This window comes from Alligator sinensis, unplaced genomic scaffold (genome assembly GCF_000455745.1).
Source record: "Alligator sinensis unplaced genomic scaffold, ASM45574v1 scaffold123_1, whole genome shotgun sequence".
In the NCBI taxonomy this organism is placed as follows: Eukaryota; Metazoa; Chordata; order Crocodylia; family Alligatoridae; genus Alligator; species Alligator sinensis.
In genome coordinates this window covers 2,713,813-2,740,061 of record NW_005841985.1, presented here as the reverse complement: position 1 = coordinate 2,740,061, position 26,249 = coordinate 2,713,813, and the positions used below count along the sequence as shown (strand labels likewise).

The window sequence follows — 26,249 nt, the reverse complement described above, 5'->3', positions numbered from 1 at the left end:
GGAATGCCTAGAGAGGTAAATGGCTGAGGGCTGGATGCACTACTGATTGGCAGACTTTATATTTACTGAAGATTACCTACACCCGTGATCAATCACTCTTTGCATTTTCAAATGTTTCTGTGGAAAATGAAGCACTGCGCATAAGGCTTGTGTTTACTCCATTCACATTCTCAGTTCCTTTCGTGCCTTCAACACACAAATTGGATATGCAGCTAATATGTTTGTTGTTCACTTTTGAAGTTCAGCGATTAAGCTTTAGGCACAGAAATCATACAGAATTTATTTCACAACTATCCTAAATTGTTGTTGGGTATTCCCTATATCTTCCCAAATTTGTCATAGCTCCAAGAAAAGGTTTTCTTAAATAAAACTAATACAGGGACACTGTTATAGCTGCACCTACTTAACAGCTACAGTTGCAGCTAAAAGGTAACTTAGCTACAAGAGTTACACTACCTAATAGCTGCTTCATCTTTTAATAAACTTTATTCCTAGAACACGTAAAAAAAATTTCTTCAAGCTGTCTTTTCTACTAAGGTTTTTCTGGATCAGTTTGCCCTTTTATTTTACTTTTCTGCTTTCTCATTTTGGACTATGATCTCCACGTCTGTGACAGTTCTCTCAGTTGCTTGTTGTTTAACCTGATGCTCATTTGCTCAGCTCTAACTATGTAGGGGATGTCAAGTGTTTGCACTGCTCTGCAGGTTTAATGCTATAATATAGTCAGTACATTTCTCTTTGTGCTTTCCATCTCTTTGAAATTTCACTGGTTCTGATCAACGCTTAAAGCAAAGTTGGATCCTAAGCAGTACTCTCCTCCTGTGGGAGCTGCATGTAATGATGTCCTTATTTTTTAATGGCAATCAAAAGTTCTAATTACATACCAGCCTGCATATACAAAGGGAGCAGGAGCAGGTCTGCATTTAGGGCCCAGTCTTAAATTTCCTTCATAACTGAACTTCCATCTAAATCACTGGGTATTATAGTATGCAATGGATGCAGGCTTTGATGATTAATTTATCAGGGGAAAAGTACATAAATCTCATTAAATAATTTTCAGTGATAATTTTAAACCCATTCAGGAGTGGGGAATAAATAAATAAATAAATCAAATACAAAACTCATGCACCTCCTGTGGCATGAATGACCCAATAAGCAAATAATGGAAGAATTTCACATAGAGTTACCTGATTTGTCTATCCATCAGTTTGTTTACTGGTTTGCATAATTTTATTTGACTAAAAATGACGAAAGTTTGTGTCATTTTAGTTGTATCTGAACACACCAAGTATTAAGGGAAAAAAAGATAAATATTTGTATTTAGGCTTTGTTGAATCCTGCAAGAAAGCAAGAAGGTGTACTTTATTAAGACAGGACCCAATATTTTTTTAAACTGAGATCAAACCATTTTTAACTGCTTGTTTTCAATTCAGCCAACAATATTAACAATGTTTACTTTAAAGAATTAACCATTTAAAAAAAAAAAAAAAGATTTCTGAATGCCTCATGCCTAAGAGAATTAACCGCCTTCCATTCTATATGCTTTTGTAAGTCTTTTATTTGCCTTGTGTTTGTATTTGTTAAAGTACTTCTGATTTCCAGAGATAACAGGATCAATATTTTACGTGTGTTTATTGAAATCAGAAGGAAAATGTGATTCATAAAAGTGACTAGTCTTATTTCTTCAGAAACCAGACCATACAGGCAAGGCATTGGGATGAGATGCACAGTAAGCGTAGTTGTCATAGACAGTCTGAAGGTCAGTCAGAATTATGCCGTATCTTACATCAGAACTGGAAATTTATATTACAGTCACTCATTGACTAGGTCTCTTTGATTCATCAAATCTGGATGTAGATTTCTGAAACTGTATTTCTACTAACAGTGCAACGAATAAATATTCAGAGCACTACAACTAAAATATTCAGCAACACTCTTGGCTTTGTCATAAGAATAAAGAGACATGTCCAATTTTGCAGAGCATAAATGTAAAATTTTTTCTAGTATATACAAATCTCTTTGTTCATGTTTTTAAACAAATCCTTCGATATTTTTTTAAATTAAAAAAAAGTCATCAGCCATCCCATCCTATGAACATCCCTTACAATACCCCATACTATAGTGAAAGAAGATTGAAAGAGAAAAAATTAAAATTCAGGTGTTTAAGCCATAATTTGAACAGTGATTTTACTTTCAATTTTTTAAAATATGTATCTGGAGCCCCCCTCTGTTTTAAATAACTGTGCAACTGAGGCAGAGAAACTTTGCTCAAGGCTAAACATAAAGGACCAGATTCTATTCTACCTATTTCTCCTCCTCTTCTTTACTGTTTATATGTGACTCAGTTTTACAAGTAAGATAAAGATATGTTAAAAAAGGAGATGTTAATGGATTTTCAGGGACTTGAACAGCATGGAATAGAATTACATGTAGAAGCATAGGTCTACTTAGATGTCCAGTAGATGGAACAGGATTTGACCCTTAGTCTTTTACAGAGCAGGGATAAGAACTCAAGAATACTTGACTCCCAGCCCTGACATCAAACATTAAAAATAGTGATATGTGGCAAAATAAGAGAAAGGGAACATCATCAGCTTTTAAGTCACATTACAGTGTGAACTTTTTTTCCACTGACTTTTTACAAGTAACATCCAAGTTTACAGTAATTGGGGGGGAAGATAAAGGAGAAAGATACTTATCTCTTTTATTTCCCATTTCTTTTCTTTTAGCATTTGAGATAATTCTCTGCCTACTTAGTTTAGTTTTATTATTTCCTCTGTGTGGTCATTTGGTTTCCCCTCTGCATGGGAATCTTTCATGCATAGAAAGCGCTGTCATAAGAACTAAATGTGTTGTCTCTACATGGGAGCCATATTGAAGGACACAATGTCAGCTGATACTGTGTTGTGTTTTGTGGCTGAGGTGGAACTCCTTAGACCAGGAAAGATGTCTACTGTGTAGGTCCTATCGTCTATTGCAGGGGTCATGCCGAGCATGGCACGCAGGGCCATTTTGCTTGGCAGACCACTGCCAGCCCAGGCTCTAAGCAGCTGCTGCCAGCCACAGAGCCCATGCTGCTCCCAGCAGGCGGCTGGGAGGGTGCAAGCCCTGCTGCAAGCAGACCGGGTTCTATGGGCCGGCTGCAGCTGGGAGGCTGCAAACAACTACTTTGGGCTCTGGCATGTTGGCACTCCAGCACCTTCCAAGGTAGACATTGTGGGTTTTTTGGCACTCTGGCCAAAAAACATTGCCTATGCCTGCTCTATTGGGATCTGGCAGTGGTGGACCACTGTTTCCTTGCAGAGTCCCACTGACTTTACTGAAACTCTGTATGGGGGGTCATAATGGCAGATCCTAATTAGGATTCATGCCTCTGATACAGTTCAGAACACACTGTAGGTTCTCAACCAGAGTTACTGCATAGTAGGATCAGCAAACACCTTCTAAGTGATGCTACTGTGCAGTATCCTAATACTATGCAGTAGCGACTTGGCTTGGCTTTTGCCACGTGACACTACTGCTCAGTAGTGTCACGCTACTGCACAGTCAGTGTATCATGTAGATGCGCCCAGTGACTAATATTAATCTGGTAATGCATATTAGGGCTGCGTAAAGCTTCGGTCTCTGATCTGATTTGGTGGAGTTTCAGCTCGATTCGGTGGCCAAATCTCCGAATCCGAATTGAAGGTAGAGGATCCTTTAATCTCTCCAAATCGAATCGGAAACCTCCGAATCGATTTGGAAAGATTCGGAGATTTAGACATAGACACAGCTTTAAATATTTTTTCTACATACCTCTAGGTAGCAGGCGGCTCATGAGTGCTGCAATGCTGGGGTGCATGAAGCGTTCCACAGAAGTACAGGGGGCTCCTCAGTGTGCTCAGCAGCAGATCCAGAAGTGGACCAGAAGCACTTTTGGGTCCGCTGGGGAGCATGCTGGGGGGGGCGCCCCTGCACCCCACCTGGCTCGGCAACTGGTGCCTCTTAGTTCTGGGGAGGGCACCTGGCATCCCCCCATGGCCCATTGCCAAGTCAGGGAGGGGGATGGCCCTGCGCGCTCCCTGGCAGACCTGGAACTGGACAGGAACTATTTCCAGTCCACTTATGGGTTTGCTGCTGAGCACATGGAGGGGCCCCTCGGCACTCCTGTGGAATGCTTCATGTACCTCAGCATCGCAGCATTCACAAGCTGTACCTGGTGCCTTGAGATATGTAGAAAAACTTTTAAAGCTGTGGCTATGTTTGAATTGCTAATTCTCTGAATTAGCATCAAATCATCAGATTTGGATTCAGCTGAATCGAATCAGGGACAGTAATCTGAATCAACTAATTGAATCACTGTCCCTGATTTCGGCTGGATCCAAAACGAATAGGGCCCACTTCACATGCCCCTAAGGCATATTTGATGTTTGCATAAAAATTTACTAATTTTCAGGAGTGCTGATTGCTGCGCACTTTGTAAAACTATAACTTTTATGCAGGTGCCGGCACAGGGATTTAGATTGTCTAACTTTAGGAACCTGCATTCTTTGGTCTGATTATACAAGCAATCATCTTCTGAAAATGTCTAGGTTACAAAATAATGAAAATAAGGGATTCTTTCTTCATTTTTTCTCACCCTTTATTTATTCTTTAAAACAACTTATAAAAGCCTTTTTTTAATGTATCATTTTAGAAAACCTCCTAAACTCCGTGGATCAGGGACCATCTTTTGTTTTTTTATATTTGTTTATACTGTACTAGAAAAATGGGACCTGAATTCATGGCTGGGACCTATAGGCATAGTGCAACAGAAAATAAATAAAAAAAGGTAACTAGCACCAATAATGAAGATCCAGCAAATGTGCTCTCATGGATTGTACCAATCTGCAGATGAGTTGGATACAGAGGAGTACTTATAGTGAAACTAAAATGCAAAACATATTTTCACTTCTGTATTTACAGTTTTTGCAAACCTCTCTCATGTATTGCTTCTGTATGTTGTTGTGCCTGAAGTTATGCACGGAAAAGTTTCAGTGCTTGTTGAATCTCTTTCAAGCGTGGCAAGTTTGCTGCAAATAGTAGGTCTATGAATTGTGAAAATCAGGGAATAAAAGTAGAGATGGGAAGAAAAGTCCCTGAGAATTATTGTTAGTGACAACATAAAAATTTCTTGCTTGCTAATATCACAGATATATTTACTCTGAGTACTTTTCCAAGAAATTCTTTAGACATCAAAGGAAGTTTTCAATTTTAGTTTTACAATGTGACTATTTTTTGACACACAAGATAATATTGTAGATGTCCAGATTTCCTACTAGGATGTATAGAAGCACCTATATACACATCTGTTCTCAAGTAACTATACTAACAGTAACTATACAGAAATTCTTCTGAGTTGTTGAGCATAATGCAGATGTCCAAAGTTGTAATGTTATTTATCTACTATATTTTATTGATATCATATCATATTGTAAATGTCAATGCAAATGCCTTTGAAGTCTTGGCCTGATGTCAAATTAAGTCACTGAATGAATATGTTATACTCTTGTAATCATTACTTAACCACTGCTCTTAGCTGAAAATATTGACTGTACACGTGCCTGTGGATAGATGACCTAAACAGCAATAAAAAGGACAGTGTGTGGTCTGAGCACTGGTGTAAAATTAATTGAATTTCATACAAAATTATAGTTTCTGAAGACTAAACATTTAGCATAACAAAATTACATTGTAAAGGGAAAATACTCCATTTGAAATCTAGCCAGTTTGAAATAATGATATTTTCATCTTGTCCTGAGATCCCCTTGCCAATTGTTGTGGTTTTACGATCACATTTTCCTATTGCTAAAATGTTTTTTTTCCTCTACTCTGCTGCTTTGTGAAAGACTAACAAAAACAAAAGTGGAAACTGATTGACTTGTTGTACTGGGGAAAGTGTGACACTAACTGTGAAGGAAGTTTTGCTAAATGCACAAAGTCAATAAGCTAGAAACAAAAACAAAAAATGTCTTCCCTTCTCTGATTTTTTTTTTTTTTCTCACACGTTGTAAACTAGGTTTTACTTGTAAAGAGAGTGGGAAAAATTTGGATGAGTGTAAGTTAGAGGTGTTCAACGTTCTGGCCCTCTGGGGCTGATAAGTGACTCAGGGTCAGTTCACAGGCCAGATGGGGTTGTCCTCTGGGTGTGCTGGCCAGCCCAGCCCACCCCTGTGCACCTGGATGTGGCTGTGCACTGACTTAACCCAGTCCTGTGGGTTCAGTTCCCACCACGTGCTGGCCCAACTTGACCCTGCATGTGCTGGAGAGATCTGGCACACAAGGCCACATTATCTAACCTTTGGGGCTCCCCACAGCAGGGAACTGGCAGTTAATGCTGCTGAAACCCCACTGCTGCTAAATTTCCAGATGTTGAGCATCCCTGCTGTAAACTGGTAACTTAACAAGATCCTTCCACTTTATTTTGCCTTCTATTCTTGTATTTTTAAATAGTTTTATCATGCACCTATAATTTGGGTATTTTGGAGTTCTTTTGTCTGCTTTGCAGGTATCTGTTTTGCCTCTGCCTGAGCTTCCCCCATATATATAGAAAACACTGACCAGTCAATCAGAAAATGTGAGGTGCCCAGGTGTTTGCAAATGTAAAGCACAGTATAACTGCTTTTTGAAATAAAAAATTGAAAATAATTAGAATTCAAAAGACTCTTTAAAACAGCTGTTGAGATCTTGGAAACCAAAATCATTTTCCTTGATGAGGATGTATTCTCTTGCTCTTGCCTCTCAGAGGCACTCAGATACTATGCTGGTGGCATCTTATGAAAGTTTAGAAAGGGAAAGCATATCCTATTCAAATAATGGAAATGGATAATGTTAGGGTATAAGAGACATACTATTAGAAAGTCAGATTTCATTTAGCTGACTAGTTTTTGTGTTGTCTTTCTGAATCACTGCTATTTACTTTGATGACATAGCTTGTCACAGAACTAAAAGCTTGTCTTCAAGAATGGCATTCCATATGCAGGAGCTTAATATTATATTGTATTTTTAAAAACTTGTAAGCTTAGCCAGTATAAAACAATATCCTTCTCTGTCTTGGTCATAGATTAGAGTGACCTGTTTCCAATTAGAGAGGAAGGATAATGTTGTCATATCCAATATAAGAGGATTTAAACATCAAGTCACTCTCTTGCTTTTCAGCTTTTACATAAAATATGTGTTGGAAAGAAAATGGTGGGAAAGAGATCTGCTAATATCATGACTGTCTTGTTGTAAAGCAGGCAAGTCCTCTGTTTTACTTTTCAGAGGTAAAGAAAGAAGATAATCAAATCAAAACTTGCAGCTGCTTATAATGTGACAACATTCTTATATAATGTCTGGTGATGCCCTAACATTTGGCTAGTTGACACAATAGTTTAATTGATTCTTAAAGTTTTCTGGTCTTTCTAGGAAAATCCAAGGACCTGGTCAGCTCTTTAGTTTACAACAAGTAACCAGTTCTGACAGATTTATAAGTAAGCAAGGTGCAACTTTCTTTCTCTGACAAAAACCTCACTGGCATAGGAAATAATTAAGTGACTGATATTGTACTAAACAAGTTCAGAGGGTGCAAGGCGATGAACTGGACAAGGAATGCAGGGAGTCTGAACTTGCACTAATGCACACTTACATTAATAAAAACTTTCCACAGCAAACCTGTTGAGGTATTCCCCATCCTCATACCTATTGTAGCTCATTGCCATGGCAAAATTCTGCAGCACACCTGTTTGTTTCTGACAGCACACTTGTGCCATGGCACACTGGCTGGGAAACACGTGGGTAGACAGATCAATTTCACTCTTATGTGCACTGTATAAAGACTTGCAGTACTAGTAGTATGAGCAGGCAATGCCACAGAGTTCAGTTAGCTGCTTATCAAGTATCTCCTGCAAAGCGAAGAAACTACGTTCACCTGGGCAGCTCCTGGCTTCTTTTCATCAGTTAGCAGGGTTGCTGCTCCGCTAGGTAGGGTGTCGGACTAGGTGGGGATAGGGCATATGTGGAGCATCTACATGAGACGCTTACTAGTTGCCTAATTAGCTTCACAGTAAAGCATCTCAGTCTATTTGTACGGAGTTTTAGGCAGGAGTAAACTAATTAACTCTGCCATAGGTTAGCACTGCCAATGCAAGTAAGGTCCTGTGGTGGAGGTACTTACTCCACAGCAACACACGTGTAGACGGTGACCAGGGCTCACTGGGGCACAAGGGTGCTACAGTGCAGGGTCTGCCAACCGCCTAGCTCTGTACTGTAGCATTTTCACGCTCCAGCCAGCCCCTCCTCAGCATGTTGAGCCAGGGGGGAGCAGCTCTGGGCTGGAAGGTTGGCTCCCTGGACTCTCTGCCAGCTGGAGCTGTGCTGCCCTGGCTCACATGTGAGCACTACATCTGGGAACAGTAAATTTTGGTGTGAACTGTGCCGGAGTTTATTGTGTTGCACTAATGTCATATGTATATATGCTGTGGGTGTCACTTCTTCACTCTCACCAAGTGTAGGGAGCTATAGAAGAAAGGGACAGCTCCTAGTAGTGAACAAAGGGAAACACTTCCCCACTTTTCATGTGGCTCTTTACAAGCAGACTCCAGACTTCCACAGCTTGGTCCACTTCTACTACCCTAGCAGCAGCATTTGAGTTCTGAACCACAACCCCAAGGACTTTTACCTGGACCTGTTCTTGTTTTGCTGCATGCCTCTGCTTTAATTCAGTTCCTCAATTTCTTCCTACCCAAGCAGTCAATGTGTTTGCACCTCTTTTGACAGCCTACAACTATGGCTGTTATTAGCTATTGTCATTAGTATACCTAGGAAATAGGGTATATCTCTTCATTTTTGCACAAGTTCAACCTAGCAGTAGTGACCTTACCAGTTGTTCTGGTGATTTCTTCCATGTACAAACATAGCAGGATTCCCAGTACCCATAGCCTTCATGATCCCTGATTTTTACAAGCAACCAGGGCTCATGGTAGAGGTGATATCTTTTATTAGGCCAACAAGATGTGTGCAAAAATATCTTTAATTGCAAGCTTTGTATGTGCCCGAAAGCTTGCAATTAAAGAACTGTTTGGGTTTTTTTTGCAAAAATGTTGTTGGTCTAATAAAAAGATATTACCTCTACCATGAGCCCTGATTGCTTTCTCCTCTAGACCAATATGGCTACAACCTGAATACCTGCTTTTTAAAAGGTATTGGTGATCACTGATTAGAACTGTATTAAAGGTATGAGCTATCCCCAAGGTTCCTTGTGATCTAATCGCATTTTAGCTTTTCAGCCTCTTACATAATGGCAAAGCTTTGCACTTACTAAATACCTCATCATTTTTCCTAGAAGTGTAGGCAAAATTGTACACACTTACACAACCAACTACTACTTTTTGTGACCTCTTTAATTTTAGGAAATGGAAAGGTTATGAAAGATTCTTTCCTTGATTGTAGTGGCCTAGAAAAATACTATGAAATCATAATCGGTGAAAATAGCTGTGCACATGATGTGGGAAACATGAACTTTAATCTTACTCATGATAATAGATTATTTGGAGATTTTTTTTTTAAAGAATATATTAAAATTTTAAAATATATATGTTCATGTAACTTTTATAACATAGACACCAAAATTTACAGCCTTTCCTACCAAAATACAAGTAGTAGTGTACCTGCAATGGCCTATTTCATGGAAATGAGTGCTCCATTACTGTTCACTTTATTAATTTTGTGGTTACAAGAAATAATGGCCACAAGCTAGCAGAGAGCAGATTTAGACTGGACATTAGGAAGAACTTCTTCACAGTTAGAGTGGCCAGGGTCTGGAACGGGCTCCCAAGGGAGGTGGTGCTCTCGCCTACCCTGGGGGTCTTCAAGAGGAGGTTAGATGAGTATCTAGTTGGGGTCATCTAGACCCAGCCCTCTTTCCTGCTTATGCAGGGGGTCGGACTCGATGATCTATTGAGGTCCCTTCCGACCCTAACATCTATGAATAAGATTGGGTTTTACAGTTACTTAAAAACGTGGTAAGCTTCTAGTTATTTGTTGGTCTTTGTGGTATTATTTAGAGGCAAGAATCCCATGACTGTTAAGTTGTATGAGGGTTACTGACGTAAGAGAGTGGTTAGACCACATGATCTGAAACACTTTAGAGACAAGGAGTGGTCTTTCTTCTGTTTTGTTTATTTTGCATCTAATGATAAAAAGCAGGTTTATTTTCCCTCACCACTAAACTTTTAATGCAGTTATATGCATTATTCGCTGAGCTATCAGTTCAGTCACAATGCCACAGAGAATTAGGAAATTCTTTACTGCCTTGGTTACACTATCATAGAAGATTAATATTTTGCTTTTCAATGATTAAACATTCATATTTAAGAGACATTTCTCTCTGTATCATGTTTCCCCCTTTCAGGCTAGATTTTACCTTTATGTAGAGTGTGCTTACATGGGGAATTGTGTCAGTTCCTCTTACCAAATTCCTGATGAGGCTGCAGTCTCAGTTGTAACTAAGATAAGCCATGATGATATGCATTGATACAATTTACCCCTGTTTGAAACTGGGGTGAAATGTATAAGAGCAAATTGCAGCTTATGTTGGCTTTGCCAGACTGTAGTAGGACTTGTCGAGCAGCCCTGGGAGTGACTATAATTGCAGCCATATCCTATGTAGATGAAGGTCAGTGGACAAAACTAGTTTGGGGTGCCTATTTCCAGGACTATTTAAAAATAACTTTTAATGGTTTATCTCTTTACAGTTAATTAAGTTGTAAACCAGAAATGAATCATCAGCTGATCAAGTTGCTTATATTTGAATTTAAGCAAGAAAACAATGTTCATAAGATGGAGCCATTCCTTTGTAATGGCAGTAGGTGGGAATGCTATTTTTCTAAAGAGCTTCATAATAAATGTATTAACTGTTCTGTTCTTTTATCATAATTAGAATTTTAGGCACCTAATTTACAGCTAAAAATCAGTCTAGAAAAGCAACTTTGCATTCAAGTAGTTCACCTGTAGTGGTCCAAGACGGTTTCTAATTTCAACAGAGGGAAGCTTAAGTGATTTATAAACTTATTTAAAGCAACTGTGAATACATTACATAAGACATCAGTGCCTGATGCTGTTTGACCTCCACAGTGTTCTTTTATACTTCGTCTTTGTAGCCGAGTGACACTCCCTAGGCAGACTTGGGAGCCCTGTTCTTATCAAAACCAGGACCTTTATTACATATCTGGAGAGCTCCTCTCCAGAGGAAACAAAACCAATCTCATTCAGATAAACACGTCTTTTCCTCACAGTAACCAAATGGGTACAGGTATACAGCAAACATATATCAAACCTTTGGGTATTTTCCTAGACACTAGGAGAGAGGCAACCCTAGTATGGTGCTTGTCCTTCAGCCAACTTGCCCCCTGCCCTCAGCTTCCCTTCCAGAAAGCTTTTTAACTTCCTTTGGCCAGACAATCCCCCTTATCAGTTGGCCAATCCCTCTCTGCAGGCTTGCAGTCACTTTTGCCTGCCTGCAGCTGGGCTGCAGCTCTTGAGGCTTATCCTGCTACAGTCTTATTTTCAAAAAAAATATTTTTTTCACCTTCATGTATTATAAATACTGTAAAATAAAGGGGGAATTATGTTGCATTACAATAATAGATTATAATTATATAATACCTGAAATTCAAGGATCCAAAAGCAATTTGCAGACAGCCAGCACCTGCTAGGAAACAGGTAGATTGGTGGACTGGAAAACTGAAGACCTCTGTGCCAAGAGCTCATGGGTAGCACAACCAAAAAGTGGTGTGACCATACCCTGCATCCCTTCTTTAGCCACCCTGGTTAGGCAGTCCAGAAAACTTGCGTGTTAGTGCTTTGTCTAAATCAGGAATCAGCAATTTATGGCCTGCAGGCCAGATGCAGACTGTCAAGTGATTGTATGCAGTTCATGAAGCCAGGATGTGGGCAGCAGTTCAGCAGCAGGGAAATCACCAATGGAGGAATTGGTGGCAGTTTGTCAACCGGAGAATTAGTGGCCAGTGGTGGCCCACCTGTGGACCAAGTGCCATTAATTCAACCAGCCTCTCCTAAAAGTAGCTGACCCCTGATCTAGACAAGTGTTTTAATGTCAGAGCATGGTCCGTTTTCATTAACATGTTGCAAAAATCTAGTGTTGACCAGGTAGCAGTTACTTTAACATGCTAGTCCAGTTGAATTAAAGTCTGGGGCTCCCTCTGGGGCTTTTTCTTCATCGGTTTACTATGTGTTAAATTAGACTTTTTAAATGCCTTAGAACACATCACATAACAGGTTCTAACCACACAGAGTTTATTCTTGTTTTTTAGCATTTGTTTTTTTTTATCCTAGCACTTTCTACATGAGAACTTGTCAACAGAATTTTCAAAATCTTGGAACTAAATTAGAAAAGATTACTTTTATTTTGGATTAACATAATATTAATTATTATTTGGATAATTTAATATTATATTATCTATGAGTTTTGCTGGTATGAGTCCCTCCTCCAGACAAGCCCCGAGGGTACATCTTAATAGACAAAAATATGTGTTTTTCAATTGTGTTCGTTTAACATGATAGAAAAGCCCCATTAAGATGCCATATTAGCTGACCTCATTGTAGCCTAGGTTCCCCAAGAGGATTTAACTTGATCAGCTTAGCAGGAGGTAAAGGCAGTGTTAGTAAAGTGCTAACATCAGTGTCTAATACCTCCAGCTACCTAGGAAATTTCTTCTCAGAGGGTCAGCAGTAAACACATTAGCAATGTTGACATATAAATTACCATAAAGAGGTTTTAAAATGCACTGATCTACCACTGAGATAAATAGAGACGGTTCACAGACTCACAGCCCTGTTTCATGGTTTTCATCTATAGAATCAGGAAAAAAGCATGAGTTCACAATGAGAACCACAAGGACTAGAAATGCAGATGCTACATATTTTATTCTATACAGCATCAGCAGTTTACTTACAAACTCTAACCGTGCTTGGTGCTGTATAAAATGCCAACTGAAACATTAACCTGAGTTAGAGTATCATTCAAATATATGGACAAGAGAGAGATCCTGGGAGACCTAGAGGATGATCTAATGAAGAGCAGCTTGTGTAGAGTGAGAATGTGATTCATGATGGCAGCTATTGATATGAGAAACCAATTAAACATATTAGTTCTCTGGGCTGATTTGGATAAATAAAGGATTAACACCTTGGGTGACATTTTGGCTCTGCTGAATCAATATGAGTGTTCCCCCTGACTTCTGTTGGGCCAGGTTTCCACCCCCATTTCCAATAGGATAGAACAACAAGGAAGAGGGCAAAAAGAGGGGAGAAGAAGGAAGAAACAAAGAATAGTGAATGTGGGAGAGCTGATAAACATAAGAATAAAAAGTAAGCAGCAATCTCGATGAAGTGGAATTGTGCATAGTAGAAAAGTTATCAAAAAATTAAATGATAGGAAAAAATGTAAAACATGGGATATTTTTTAGATTGTGTACTTTTCATAGAGAAGTATGTTTCTTTTCTGCTTGGAAAGTGCCTAGTTTAGCTTGGATGCTGTGACAATTTAATAATATTAAATGCAGAAACAGAATATTTTGAGAAGAGCAGAGTAATGATGGAAAACAGGTTTTGGTTTTGATTTATGGTCTTCTAAATGAGCTTGTAACCTTGTTGACGTGAAATTGTTCAATAATTGCTCACAACTGACATTCTCAAGTATTTCGGCAACATGGGTGATGCAGAAAAAAGAAAATAAGATTGCCACTAAAGAGACACCATTTGTATTATTTCATAATGTATAGTGGATGGGCCCAGATCTATTAAGTGGGCTAGCCTTTGCCTCCTCAGCAGAGGCTGGCTTCACAGTGGTGGTGGGTGGAGAGTCTGGGCTACTTTTCTCCTGTCGGGCACGAGCAACCCCTCTGAATGTACATATACATTCAGTCAAAACCTTTTTGCTTTTGTTGCTGGAAGGAGAAAAAACTCATTTGACTTTGAAAGAAATTTTAACATTAGTCATGAAAGAATTCATACTGATAGTTTTTATGCCAGTCTTGCTGTGGAAATTAATGGCTTCAGCTGGCCAGCTTGACACACCACTGCAGCATTTCAGGAGCTGGGAGGACAGACAAATATCTGAGATCTTGTAGAAAGCTATATTAATTTTTTTCTCTAAAAACCTTGTCCACTAGGATTTTCACTTTTGCATTTAGTTTCTTCAGTTTAAAGACTTTCTGCCACTGAAAGCAGTGTTTAAGGGCACTATTCCCATCAAATCAGGATTCATCACTTGTATGCTGTGTAATCATTTTTGAAACAGCTGTTCTATGCAGTTTTATAGTGAGCATGCTCTGATTCCTCAGCATCTCTGTCCTCTGCTGCATGCTGATTCCCTGAGTGGCTGCCGCTGTCTCTTACTACTGGCAAATGGCATGCTATGCTGATGCAGGCACCATAATAGGAAGCACCTAGGCCTATCGCAAACAAACAGGTCTGGAAAAAAAGTGTAGGTCTGACGTATGATGTGACCATAGCAACAAGCAGAGATGAGGCTGCCATTTTGGAGTAAATGCAGGCTAGTATGGCTCAACAAGAAGCCAGAAAGTATCTTTCCGGGATTTAAGAGCTCTTCTGTATGTGTATATCAGATTGTTTTTGTGAAACACGCTATTTGCAAAAAGCTTGCAAAAACAGTCCTTAACTTCTAATTTTGGGGAATTTAAAGATTTCTTGAACTGATTTTTCACTTACTTTAGCTGGATGATATAAGAGCACACTTACTTATGAGAAATACTCATGTTAGGAATCATGTGAAGTGCAAATCATAGCGTATCTCTTTGGATGGCTACTTATTAAAATCCAGAGTTCATAGTATTTCTGAGTAAAATGATAGTGTGTTGCTTACACTATGAAGTATGGCCAAAGTATTGTACATCTGAATATTGGATCCAGGTAAGACTGTGTTTCATACTTGATAGTTGCCTGTTTTTTCAGCATCAGTAAAACAATTCAATAACTTCTCTAGCTAGCAGGGCTTTTCAGTAGCTTGGTTTGGTACAAGGAAAGCTTGTAAAAGTTTCATACAGGAGAGTTTTTAAAGCTCATTACGATGATATTGTCCTCTGTATTATATAGGAAATGCATGTGCTTGGCATTTCTGGGATAGGCTTTTGGTAAATACCCTATTTATAAAAAAAATAAAATTAAAAAAAAAATGTTCTGCAATGGAATGACTAAATTGAAAAATATTCTAAGTAGGACAAGTTAAGTATTCACAGAGAAACTACCAGAAATATTAAAAACTTGGGACTGGGGAGACTAAATAATGTTTTGGGGCGGGGTTTTGTTTCTTTTGCTCTTTGCTAGGCTGCTATATGTATATCTGTATTCAGATGTTCTTGTTTATAGTTTTATCCTTATGTGACAGAAAGATTAATTCATAAGAGGGTTTATATGGTGCTACAACCTTGTACTGTATAATTGGTATAAAGTAGAATTGGAGCAGGAACATGATCCCTGTAACTATATTATAGGATGATATTTTCTCTAAGTTGATTTAAATCTTAGTGCTGCTATACCTGTTTTAACATTTTGGTATGGGAGGCATGTTGGGGGTATGGTTGTTTAAGGATGTGATAAAAATAAAAGCTGATGACCTGTGTAGGGTTTTTTCTTTTACTATGGCCAGGGACAGAAGTTGTACATAAACCAGTTTAAGTGATCAGAAACTGGTTTAAACCTGTAACAGAACAAAAGTTCAGTGCACATAAACCAATTTCAAAATGGATGAAACTGGTGTAAGATAAACCTGGCTGAATCTAGTATCAGACTGAACTGATTGAGGTCAAATCAGTTTATGTAACTTCTGTTCCAGACCCCTTCCTGGTTCAAGTTAAATCATAGTCTCCCAGCATACTTTTCAGCCCTAGGCTGGACTGTGCATTCTTCTCCTGAAAGCAGGCTTGGCCTCACCCCTCTTCTCTGTAGCCAGAGCAGGGGCAGGGGTATGGCCAGACACAGGCCAGCATAGTCTCCATAAGGCAAAGGGGTCAGGGAAGGGGTATATTCCCCACTCTGTCCCCTCTCCAATGGAGGGACCTCAGCTGGGTTCTGCCAGCCCTGGCCACTGCTGCTTCTGCCACTTGCCCTCAGCCAGGCAGACCCCAGGGAGGAAGAGGGGAATAAACTTCCCTGCCTCCTTAGTTTCAGGGGCCATGCTGGCCGACATCTGGCCACACCCCCTCCCTTGCCACTGGAGCAGTAAGGTCGGAGGGACCCTGACAGAGGCACCATCCCTTTTCATGGTGTCCCAGGGAGCACATGCCTGTTCCTGGTGGTGGGGGGGGCTACGCTGCAGGCAGGAGCGGGGTGGGCAGAGCTGCCGCAGACTGCATGGGTTGAGTAGCGGTGGGTCTTGGTGGGGCTATGACCACCACAAAATTTGGCTTAGTCCTTGTAGCCACCCCTCCGAGCCCCGCCGCCGCCGCTTGCCTTGTGCAGGCTGCAGAAACTCTGTCCCCCACACCGGAAAGAAACTTGCGCTTCCCAGGACACCATGACAGGGGCTGCTGCTGCCCCTGTCAAGGTCTTTCCCCACTTGCTGCTCCAGGGGGAGGGGCATGGCCAGACACCAGCCGGAATGGCCCCTTGGGACAAAGGGGGCAGGGAGGGGGTTTATTTCCCCCTCCCTCCCCTTTCCCCTTGGGGGACCCCTGCCAGGGTCTGCCTGGCTGGGGGCAAGTGGTGGAGGTGGCGGCCAGGGCTAGCAGACCCCAACTGAAGTCCCTTGGTGGAAGAGGGGCCAGAAGGGGCAATAAACCCTTTCCCCTATGCTTTAGGGGGCTATGCTAGCTGGCATCTGGCTAGGCCCCCACCCCTGAAATGGAGATGGGGGAGGCACTCTGCCAGCCTGCTGCACCCTGGCCAGGCAGACCCTGGCTGGAGCGGGGGAATAGGAGAGGAAGAGGGGAGGGAAGAGGAAATAAACCCCCTTCCTGCCTCTTTCGCCTTAGGGAGCCATGCAGGGCCGGGTTCTGGTCCCCCCCACTCCCTCAAAAGCCTGGTAAAGGCTGCTGCCTCCCTCCCCTTCTAGGCACACCCCGGCTGGGGTCCCTGCAGCCAAGGTCAGGGTTTAAACCCCACCCCAATCATACTTAGGCCTGCCAGGGCCTGGCCATGCCCCCTCCCTCAGGTCAGCTTCCCCCCACCTGGCCACTGTTGAACGGAAGGAAGGGCACACTCTAGCACTCCCCAGCTTCTGGCCTGAGCCACTGCAGGCATGTGGCTGCATTTCCTGAATCAAAAGTAAATGTCTGTTTACTTGCTTATTAGTTCAATCTACGCAGGTTAGACTAAACTGCAAAGATTGAATCAGTTCAGGCTCGGGCTTTTTGACTGTCTGTACTTAGCCTATATGATCAAATCTTGAAAAAAATTACTGGATAAGGAGGACAAAACCTGCTAGCCAGATATAAATATGGAACAGGAAGATCCCCACCAGTGGGGTCTGGGAGTAAGGACATGTTAAGAAGCCCAGCTGTTCTTTGCAAACCATAGCAGTTCAAAGCAGGCAGCTGCTGGTCCCTAATCCTGCTCACATCTCCATCCTTTGTATCTCTTATTGGCTAGTAGATAGGAAGTCTTCTGTTTTGTTTTTTGGTTTTTTTCTGTCTCCCTTGTGGCCCCCAGAGCCTCTTAGCTGCTGTGAGGGGAGAAGGGCTGCACATCTTTATTCTTTTCTAGAGCCTTTTCTTTTCCTCCTCCTACCCAGTGCTGAATTCATGTTCCTGCCTCTGCTGCTGCTTACAGCTTTGCCAAAAAAACAGCAGTGTTACTGATCACAGCATTCTGGATCTCAGATTGAATACCAGATTCTGTTGCACATTGAGCTTGAGACTGGCAGAGGCCCCATAGTTGTCTGCCTGCAAGAAGGCAATTCTGTGTTAGTTTATACCCCATTCATATCTGGAAGGGTACACCATCCCAAACACAAACTTGATGATTTTAAGCATTGTTTTAATATGTGTTAATTAACACAACTTTAAATTGTAGGATGGATCAGACAGATACATTTTTTTAGTTGGGAAACGCATGAATTCCAGAATTTAATGCACATAAGCAAGATTTTAAGCAAAACTTTCATAAAATTCTTTATATTGGATTTGTTTAGAGGTATAAGGACACCAAAAAGAGGGGGGAACAGAATAGAATGGAGATTCCTCTATACATTACGGCAGACACATGGGAAGATAAAAACTAGCATCGCAGATGTATATGCAACCTAGCAGCAACCAGCAGGCCAGATGGGTTTTTTGACACTGTCTGCTTTAGATCCATCTGGGATGTTTTGGAATGGAAGGGTGGACATGCTCTCCTTTTCCAAGTGTCAGGAGCTGTTAGAGGACATTTTATATTTGTTAGACAAATGCTAGCCAGAAGCTGATAACAGACAGTCTAAGAGCAGGGTCTAGGACAATTTCCTATTTTGTGGCTGTGAGGAAACTGAACTCGCCAAGACATTACTTCTGAACAGAGAGGAAACCTTTCCCAGCATTTTGTGTGCTGTGTCCCTACATCCAATAAAGGGCCTTTCAGCTTTGTCTTTACCACTCACTTTTAAAGGACTGTATGCCCCTGATGAAAATATAGGAAGTTTCAATAACTTTACAGACCTTAATTTTGCATCAAGAGATTTGGCTGTCACTCCAGCTAAATTCCATTTTCTGTTAAACCAACAAGGGTATCATTCATCAGGTGGATATGGAAATTAATCAGCTTTAATGCCAGGAGCATGCTGCATCAATTATTTGATTTTACTACCAAATTGATTGAGATTTGAAAGAAGACCTTTCTTTCTCTAAGTTTAAAAAAAAGGGAGAAAAAAAGCTATAACTTAATCTCTCAAGATAAAAAAAAACTTTTGTAATTGCAAGTCGGGTTTGTTTAATTTTTTTATATGTTTTCCAGCAAGGGGCTATGCTAAACTATAACACACATTTTTTTAGTAAGACATTCTGGTAAAATTAGATAACAAATGTTAGATATACATCTCACATCATTAAGTGGGCAGTACTTTACACTGCGGTCATTTGCTTTGTACTACTAGCGGTAATCAATCACTTGAAACGCAATCAAATGTGATCTTATTTTCAGTACTTGTAATCTACCCTATGGTTTTTGCTTGGTACAAATGACAGAATTCTTGGCTCCATTATTATTTGACACCTAAGCACAAAGAACAAACAATAGTTTGAAATACTGCAAATTGATTCAGAAACAATCTAACCAATTCTTTGTGTGTATATAATGCTTTGGTATAATTAAATTCCTTTCTCTGCTCTGGTTTTGAAATTTGCAAATGACCTAAATTGTTTAGGCTATATTGTATTCATTATTTTATTACCACTATAGATTTTTTTAAATTATTAAAGTATAGAGTATTCACTGACTGACAAGTCTGCATAAAACCAGTATTTACAAAATGTCATTACTGTAGAGAGTTACAGTATCTACTGTCACAACCCAAAAGGTGTGATTTTTATTTGTGTGCGCTTCGGCACTGCTAAATTGTCCCCGCTAAATTGCAGCTTCCTTGCACAGTGGAGTTTTCTGCTGCAGAGGAGAACCCCGGTGCAAGGGAGAATTTCCCGCCAATTTGGAGCTTGCTTTGCAGGGTGCATTTCTTTGCTGCAGAGAGGAGATGCTCGTTGCAAAGAGTTCCTGCCATTGGTATGCTAATTCGAGTCCCATTATTGGCCAGTTCTAAATTATTCACACGTGGCGGCTAGTGATTGGCTTGCTAGCCGTATAAGAGGCTTGAGTGTTTTCCGCCCAAGTTGGAGGACTCCACGAACAAGGGAGGAGGAGACTTCACGCTGTGTGAAGATCTCTAAGCGCTGCGGATCCTCACGGCCCCAGTGCATTTGAAGCAGGCAACGGAGATCTGATCAATCTCTAGCCTCTCCCCGTCGCCGATAGAATTCCTAGACGTACCCCTCCCGCGCGCTACGAACCGAACCCACGGAGCCTAGCAAACTTCGTGTGGATGAGTGAACGGAAGAACCCACGGAGCCTGACAAACTTCGTGTGAGCCCTTACGATCGGCCTCAGACCTCTTCTACCCGGGTTCGAGTCCTGCAGGTTTATTTTCTCGTCGCCGGAACCCAATGCGACGTACCCTCATGTTCTGCAGGTTCGAGTTTTTGTTTTCTTTTCTCTCTGTAACTGCAACTTAATCAAGCTTTCCAGCCTACACCATTGCCATCTCGGCGTAAGTAAACAATCTTTTAAACTACCGATACGCGTCCGTGCCTAATTCCAGAGCGAAGGCCTTCCCTCTCCGCCCCCGCATGCCTGGGCTGCTGGCCACAGCCCGCGTGCAGCACGAAAAAGGGCTCGGGGCGCTCCCGGCCCGCACATCTACTAGAAATGTGTTGATTTTTAAGCTGCATGCATGCATTTTCAAACTCAATATTGATTTAGCTGTACATTTTTTCCTTATAAAAATCCATTTATTGATGGTTTGCCATGCCACTTATGCTCACAAGCAACCTACAGTGACATTAATGGAAGTTGCATGTATTGACATTGAAATTAAGTGTGTGTGTGTGTGTGTGTGTGTGTGTGTGTGTACACGCCTTTACACGCGCACACACACTATAAAGGTGACTTCTGCATTAGAATAATTGATCCAGGCTACTGTAATGGGGTTATTAGAGAGGGGTGTTTTTGTCCACTCATCAGAAACCTACTTATATAAAGTTTATTAAAAACCTTTAAAGTTATTTTCATATATATGTATCGTGCTGCTTTTAGAGTTAGTTCATGGATTTGTCTTGGCTCTTTCATACCTCTAGCAAAAGATTAAATTTTCACAAGGACAGATGGCTTATACAAGATCTTCCAAACCATTTAAATGTTGCTGTGGGCCTATGCAAGGGGGTGTATGCAGGGTTGGTGTATCTGAGGCATCTCTGTAGCTTCTCCAAATAAATAAGTTGGTGAAGCATGGACTGGAATGAGTAGTCTCTTATGCTTTTGATGGGAAGAAATAATTATTGCAGTCTTATGGCATTCTGTTGACTGTCACGAATCATTGCTATCATTTTAATCAGAACCAGGATTCTATTGTGCTATGTGCTATCTCTGCCCAAAATATTTAACATTTAAGTACAAGGCAAGAGATAGTGGAACGATTCAGACAGAGGGATGAGTGAATAAATTAATTACCTTCAGATATCATGAACCATGTCCAGCCGAGGCTGATTACTTTTTTATGGGAACACTTAAAGTAAACAATATATGGAATTATTCCTTTGATAGGATTTTTTTTTCTTTTGCCTGTTTAAGAATTAACCAAAACTAATAAAATAAACCTGTCCACACAACTGGGAACCTCCTTCTACCTGGATTTTTGTTTGGTTTTTCAGTTTTGTTTTTGCATTTTATATGCTTTCCAGATACATTATTAAATGGGCTGCTTCTTTAGCTTTTGTGTGCTTCCATTTATGCATGATACAAGAGATTGTCCAGTGAGCTTGAGTCATGTCAGGTTGAGGCTAGATTGGAAAATTTCTGAATGCTCAGTTATTTACAAAATGTTGTCTGAACTCGTAAATAAAATATATTCATGATATAAAATGGAACGACTCCTTCTGAGTTAAAGCAGTGTCAAATTAGTTCTCTGAAAAAAAAAAAAAAAACAAACAAACCAAGTAACACCAACAAGATGCACTTTTAAATAGTAGTATGATAACCACAATTTAAAAAGAGCTGGAGCTTGAACCAACAAGCCTGCGCAAAATAGCTTGCAACATGCCTTTGAAATCCTAATATCAAGTCAGGGTGGTTTATAGGAGCTTGCTATGGCATGTGTGTGTCAGGGCCCTACTGAGTATGTTTGTTGTAGTATTAGCAGCGTTACCTAGCACTCCATGTGTGAGTGTTTTTATTTATACTATTGCTGACTACTTTTGAGATAAGCCTTTAAAAATATTTTGTCACAAAAGTAACTGAGTAATAATATATATATTACTTATATATAAAAATTGGCAGTTGGTTTGCTGCCTCATGTTTTTATAGGGAAAAATTTGAATATTGGAATCAGAAAAATAAATATGTTTGTGGTTTTGTATCCCTGCTGGCAGGAACAATGTGAAGTTGTCAATATGGTTAGCAGTTATGTCTGTAACTTTAGAAAGGTGAGTAATAAGCAGAGTCCACATTGCTTATTAGTATTAAATGTTTATTTTTCACTGTGATTACTGAAGGATTGATAAAACATTATGTCCTTGGCCAGCTCTACAGTAGAAATACTTTGCCGGTATAGGAAAGCCAGTATACGTTATCAGGAAAGTTCTCTGAACTGGTGCAGCAAACCACTCCCTTAACCAAAACACACTATACCAGTAAAAGAACAGTTTTTTCCATATAACTGTATCTATTCCAAGGCCTGCTTCCATGACAGCTGTGTCAGTCAGGAATAACATCTCTTCACATCCCGACTGACGTAGCTGTGTTGGCAAAAACCTGTAGCATAGGCATAGCCCTCATCTGTCACTGTCCAATGCACCAAGTTTATAGGGAGAGTGCAATTTTTAGGGAATACTCTGCCTGATGTCCCATACATACTGAAGAATTATGGAAGCTATTGTTATGTATTTCATACCAGTGCTATTACAAAAAGTATTGTTAACCCAGATTCCCACTCCTGGGGAGAAACCCCTTGACAAGGGAGAGGAGAGGAAAACTACAGTTATTCTCAGATTGCCCTATGGCTCGGGCTGAGGTTTGTCTTCTAGCTATAGAACAATCCAGGAGCTCTCTTATCAGAATCTGTGGACCTCACAATTCATGTGGATCTTGCAGGGATACTTGAGGTACAGCCAGATGTTTCCTGTCTGTGCTGGTTCTGTGGTTGCATCTTGGCATCAAGATCTGCTGCAGCTCCCTAGCCAGGTTTTCTGTAGTCAGCAGCTGCCTGTGGTGCTTCCCTGCTTTGAAAAGTGCCAGAACACATAGGGGTATCAGAAGTAAAATACAGCTCCAGGTTGAGCATTTCCAGCTGGGAGATGCATATTTCTATGGACCAGCATCTTTCCCCATGGGTTGCCCTGTATCAGGTGAATAACATTTTATAAAGCAAGCTCTTTGGGGCAGGAGCTGTCCTTTATTTTATGCCTGTGCAACTCAGTGGGCCTCAAGTTGTTTGATGTCTTTAAAGCCTTCTGCAATGTAATGCAGATAATAATATATACATTACTACAGTTTGGGAGAAGGCCATTTTTAAATGCCTGTTTAACTTTTCTCAGAATACAAAAGCACAAGAGTACACTGTAAGAATGTAATTGAATTCAGACAGGGAGTGATTTTGTTGGTGTACATATGGGGGTATCTTTTAAATGATCATTTCTTTTGTATAATGTCTTAAGTTTAAAAACCTGCATTTGAAATTAAAATGGAGCTTTTATTGCTCAGTGTCCAGCCTATTGCACGCAAAAGAAAGTGGGTTGTGGAATGTGTTTGGGATGGTATCCCCAAACTGACTTTCATAAAACAAAAGGATTCACCAAGGAAGTGGAATCAATAAAATGGAGTTTGGCTAAGCCCAAGTAGAGTTACTTGTTTCCGAGTACTGCCTTGGAAGCTAGTTAAGTTCTACATGTCACAATGCAAAAGTAACCACTTTCAGACATAATTTGAAATCAGCTGATTAGAAGAAAAATGCAACTGGCCATTACCTCCGAAAGAGAGGTGTGGGAGGGAATTCGGTGGGCTTGGTAAAGGGAAGTCATGACCTGCCTTCTGCTGTTAGTTACTTGCTGAGTGCAATGTCCCAGAGAAAACAGGATGTTAGTATTCTTTCTCGCTATAATTCCTGCCTTATTACCAGATTTGAATAAAAGTTTGTTTTTTTTTCCTGTAAGAAATTATTTTTATTTTGCCTGTTTCCTGTATAGTGTTTGGCATTACATGAAGTATAAGCACTGTATTTTTAATCTTCTTGAAATGAGCTGGATAAAGGCTGTTCTCTTGGTATACTTTCTGGCAACATGTTATCATCAAGGCAAATTTTCTATGGGAGGATTTGTTTGTACCTCATTATTCATGAGAAGATGATATTTTGAATAGCAGCCCCAGTATGTAGGAGGTCCCACTATTTCTAGTCTGTGTCAAGCTAAAAGATTGCACTACCTGGGTTTAACCTTAGGTGTCCATAAAAGATTTCCTGCCCAGTGTGCAAGCATAGACTGGATGTGAGATGGGAACAACTGGGAAAGAAATTGTGGCAAAAATGTATTTAGTTCTTTTCAGTCCGATATTTTAACTAACTAGTTGTAATAAAGGATATTGTAGGAGAAAATGGTAAGTTTTCAAAAAGATAATTAAGTGCTTGTTTACACAGGAAGGTTATTTCATTATAAGCTACAATATGAATTTAAATGGATACAAGTGCTTTTTTAGGTTAACTTTTGTTGGAGGGCATGTAACTTCATTATAAAAGATGTTATTATTCCATAATAAGTGTCTCTCTATTAGGGATGTGAAAGGTTAAACAATTTGTTTAACCGATAAATATAACTGGTTATCCGGGTGGGTGCAGTCTGGCAGAGGAGGGAGGAAAAGAAGTGGTGCAGTGCCCCAGCAGGGATCAGAAGGCAGTAGGGTGACCAGGAGGGAGGGAGGAGCAAGGAAGAGGGAGCGAAGGAGGGACAGGAGCTGGGGGGAAGGGACTAGTACCCATAGCTTAAGAGGAAAACAGGGAGCAGCCTAATGAGTCATCAATTAAGTAATTAGCTGCTTGTTCACAGGTGCTCCCTCCCTCATCCCAGTACAGGGCTTCACTGTGGGCTGTGTTGTCTGGCAGGGCTTGCCTTCTCCCTCCCTCCCTCCCCCCCAGTCAAAGGGCCCCTGGGAGCTGAGAGCCCTTCCCAGCAGCAGCTGTGCCCAAGCTGCTGTGTTATCAGTTAATCGTTTAGCTGATATAATTAGAGGAGGTTAAATGGAATGTTTAAACAATATTTACATCCCTAGTCTCTATAAGGAGTGATACCAGTGTAGGAAAGCCCTAAGAAAACAATTTTCAGCCAGACCAGCTATGTTAACATTATAAGATCTGCTGATCCCCATGCTGCAGTGCATGAGCTAATTAGCTGGAGTCTGCCACAGTTTTCCTTATTGGCACTAACATTCCATTTGACATAGATATTGCATAATTAGGTCCTTTATAGAAGCTTTCCATCTTTCTAGGCATCCATGGTTAGTCACCTTTCCCCCTTAAATATACTGGAGTGGTAATATTTTAAAAAAATTAATTAAATGGTGAGACAAATCTGCCTATATTGCTGTTTTCAGTCAAAAATCACTACTAGCTTCTTTAAACTTCCCTTTTGTAAGGCCTGTTTGTGACCAGGGCTTGTATTGGACCTGGTCATAAACTTTTTATTCTTTTACCCTGTGTATTCGGTTAGACTCTAGAACAATAGGAGTATGAAATACTAGTCATCTCATTGAGGTTAACTCAGATGCACAGTGAAGTTATTGTGAATGTGAACATTCATAACTAATTAACTCATGATCAAAACATCTGAAATTGGTAGACTGCACCACCCTCTCTTTACCCTTTTTCACCATACTTTGCATGTACACTTTTTAAATAGTATGTTCTCCCTACTTGAGATAGGACTATCACAGTTTTTAAAACTCGATAAATTGCAGTTTAGGGTTCCTTGGTAATGCTTTGCTTCTTGTCACTGTACAGCTGTCATATCAATACCACTAGGCTATAGTTTTAGAGTTTTGTAAATATTAATCTTTTATAAGTTTCTCTATGGCTAAATGTCCATGGAGGTTGTTAATATTCTCACCTGGGAGGTGTATTCACTCATTCCTCACATACTAGTCTCTCTTTGCATATTTTTGTGTGCTAACTCAGGACAAACAACATCAGCAGTGCTTTGTTTCTATATGCACTTGCCTCAAGAACATGCTCCTTGCTTTTTTGGTCTCTAAGGACATTTATATGTGCTCCAGGAATGGGGGGAGGGCTGGGGTGGGGTATTTTAATTAGGGCAGCTCCAAGAACCATTCTGATTAAACTGCCTGGAGTGTCTTGTCTGTCAGCGTCCCTGCACTTCAAAATGGCAGCAGGGGCACTTTATCTAGAGATCATTGAACAAGCTTTAGATAAAGCCCCCCCCCCGCCACCATTTCGAAGTGTCGGGGTGCTAATACATGAGATGGGGGGGGCTGGT

The 26,249-nt window shown here is 40.5% G+C and overlaps 1 protein-coding gene across 9 annotated transcripts in view; it reads left to right on the top strand.

The window, feature by feature from the left end:
- Positions 1-26,249, top strand: part of LOC102381386 (cAMP-specific 3',5'-cyclic phosphodiesterase 4D) — a 431,023-nt gene that overhangs the window by 356,493 nt on the left and 48,281 nt on the right. The gene's annotated exons all lie outside the window — the stretch shown is intronic.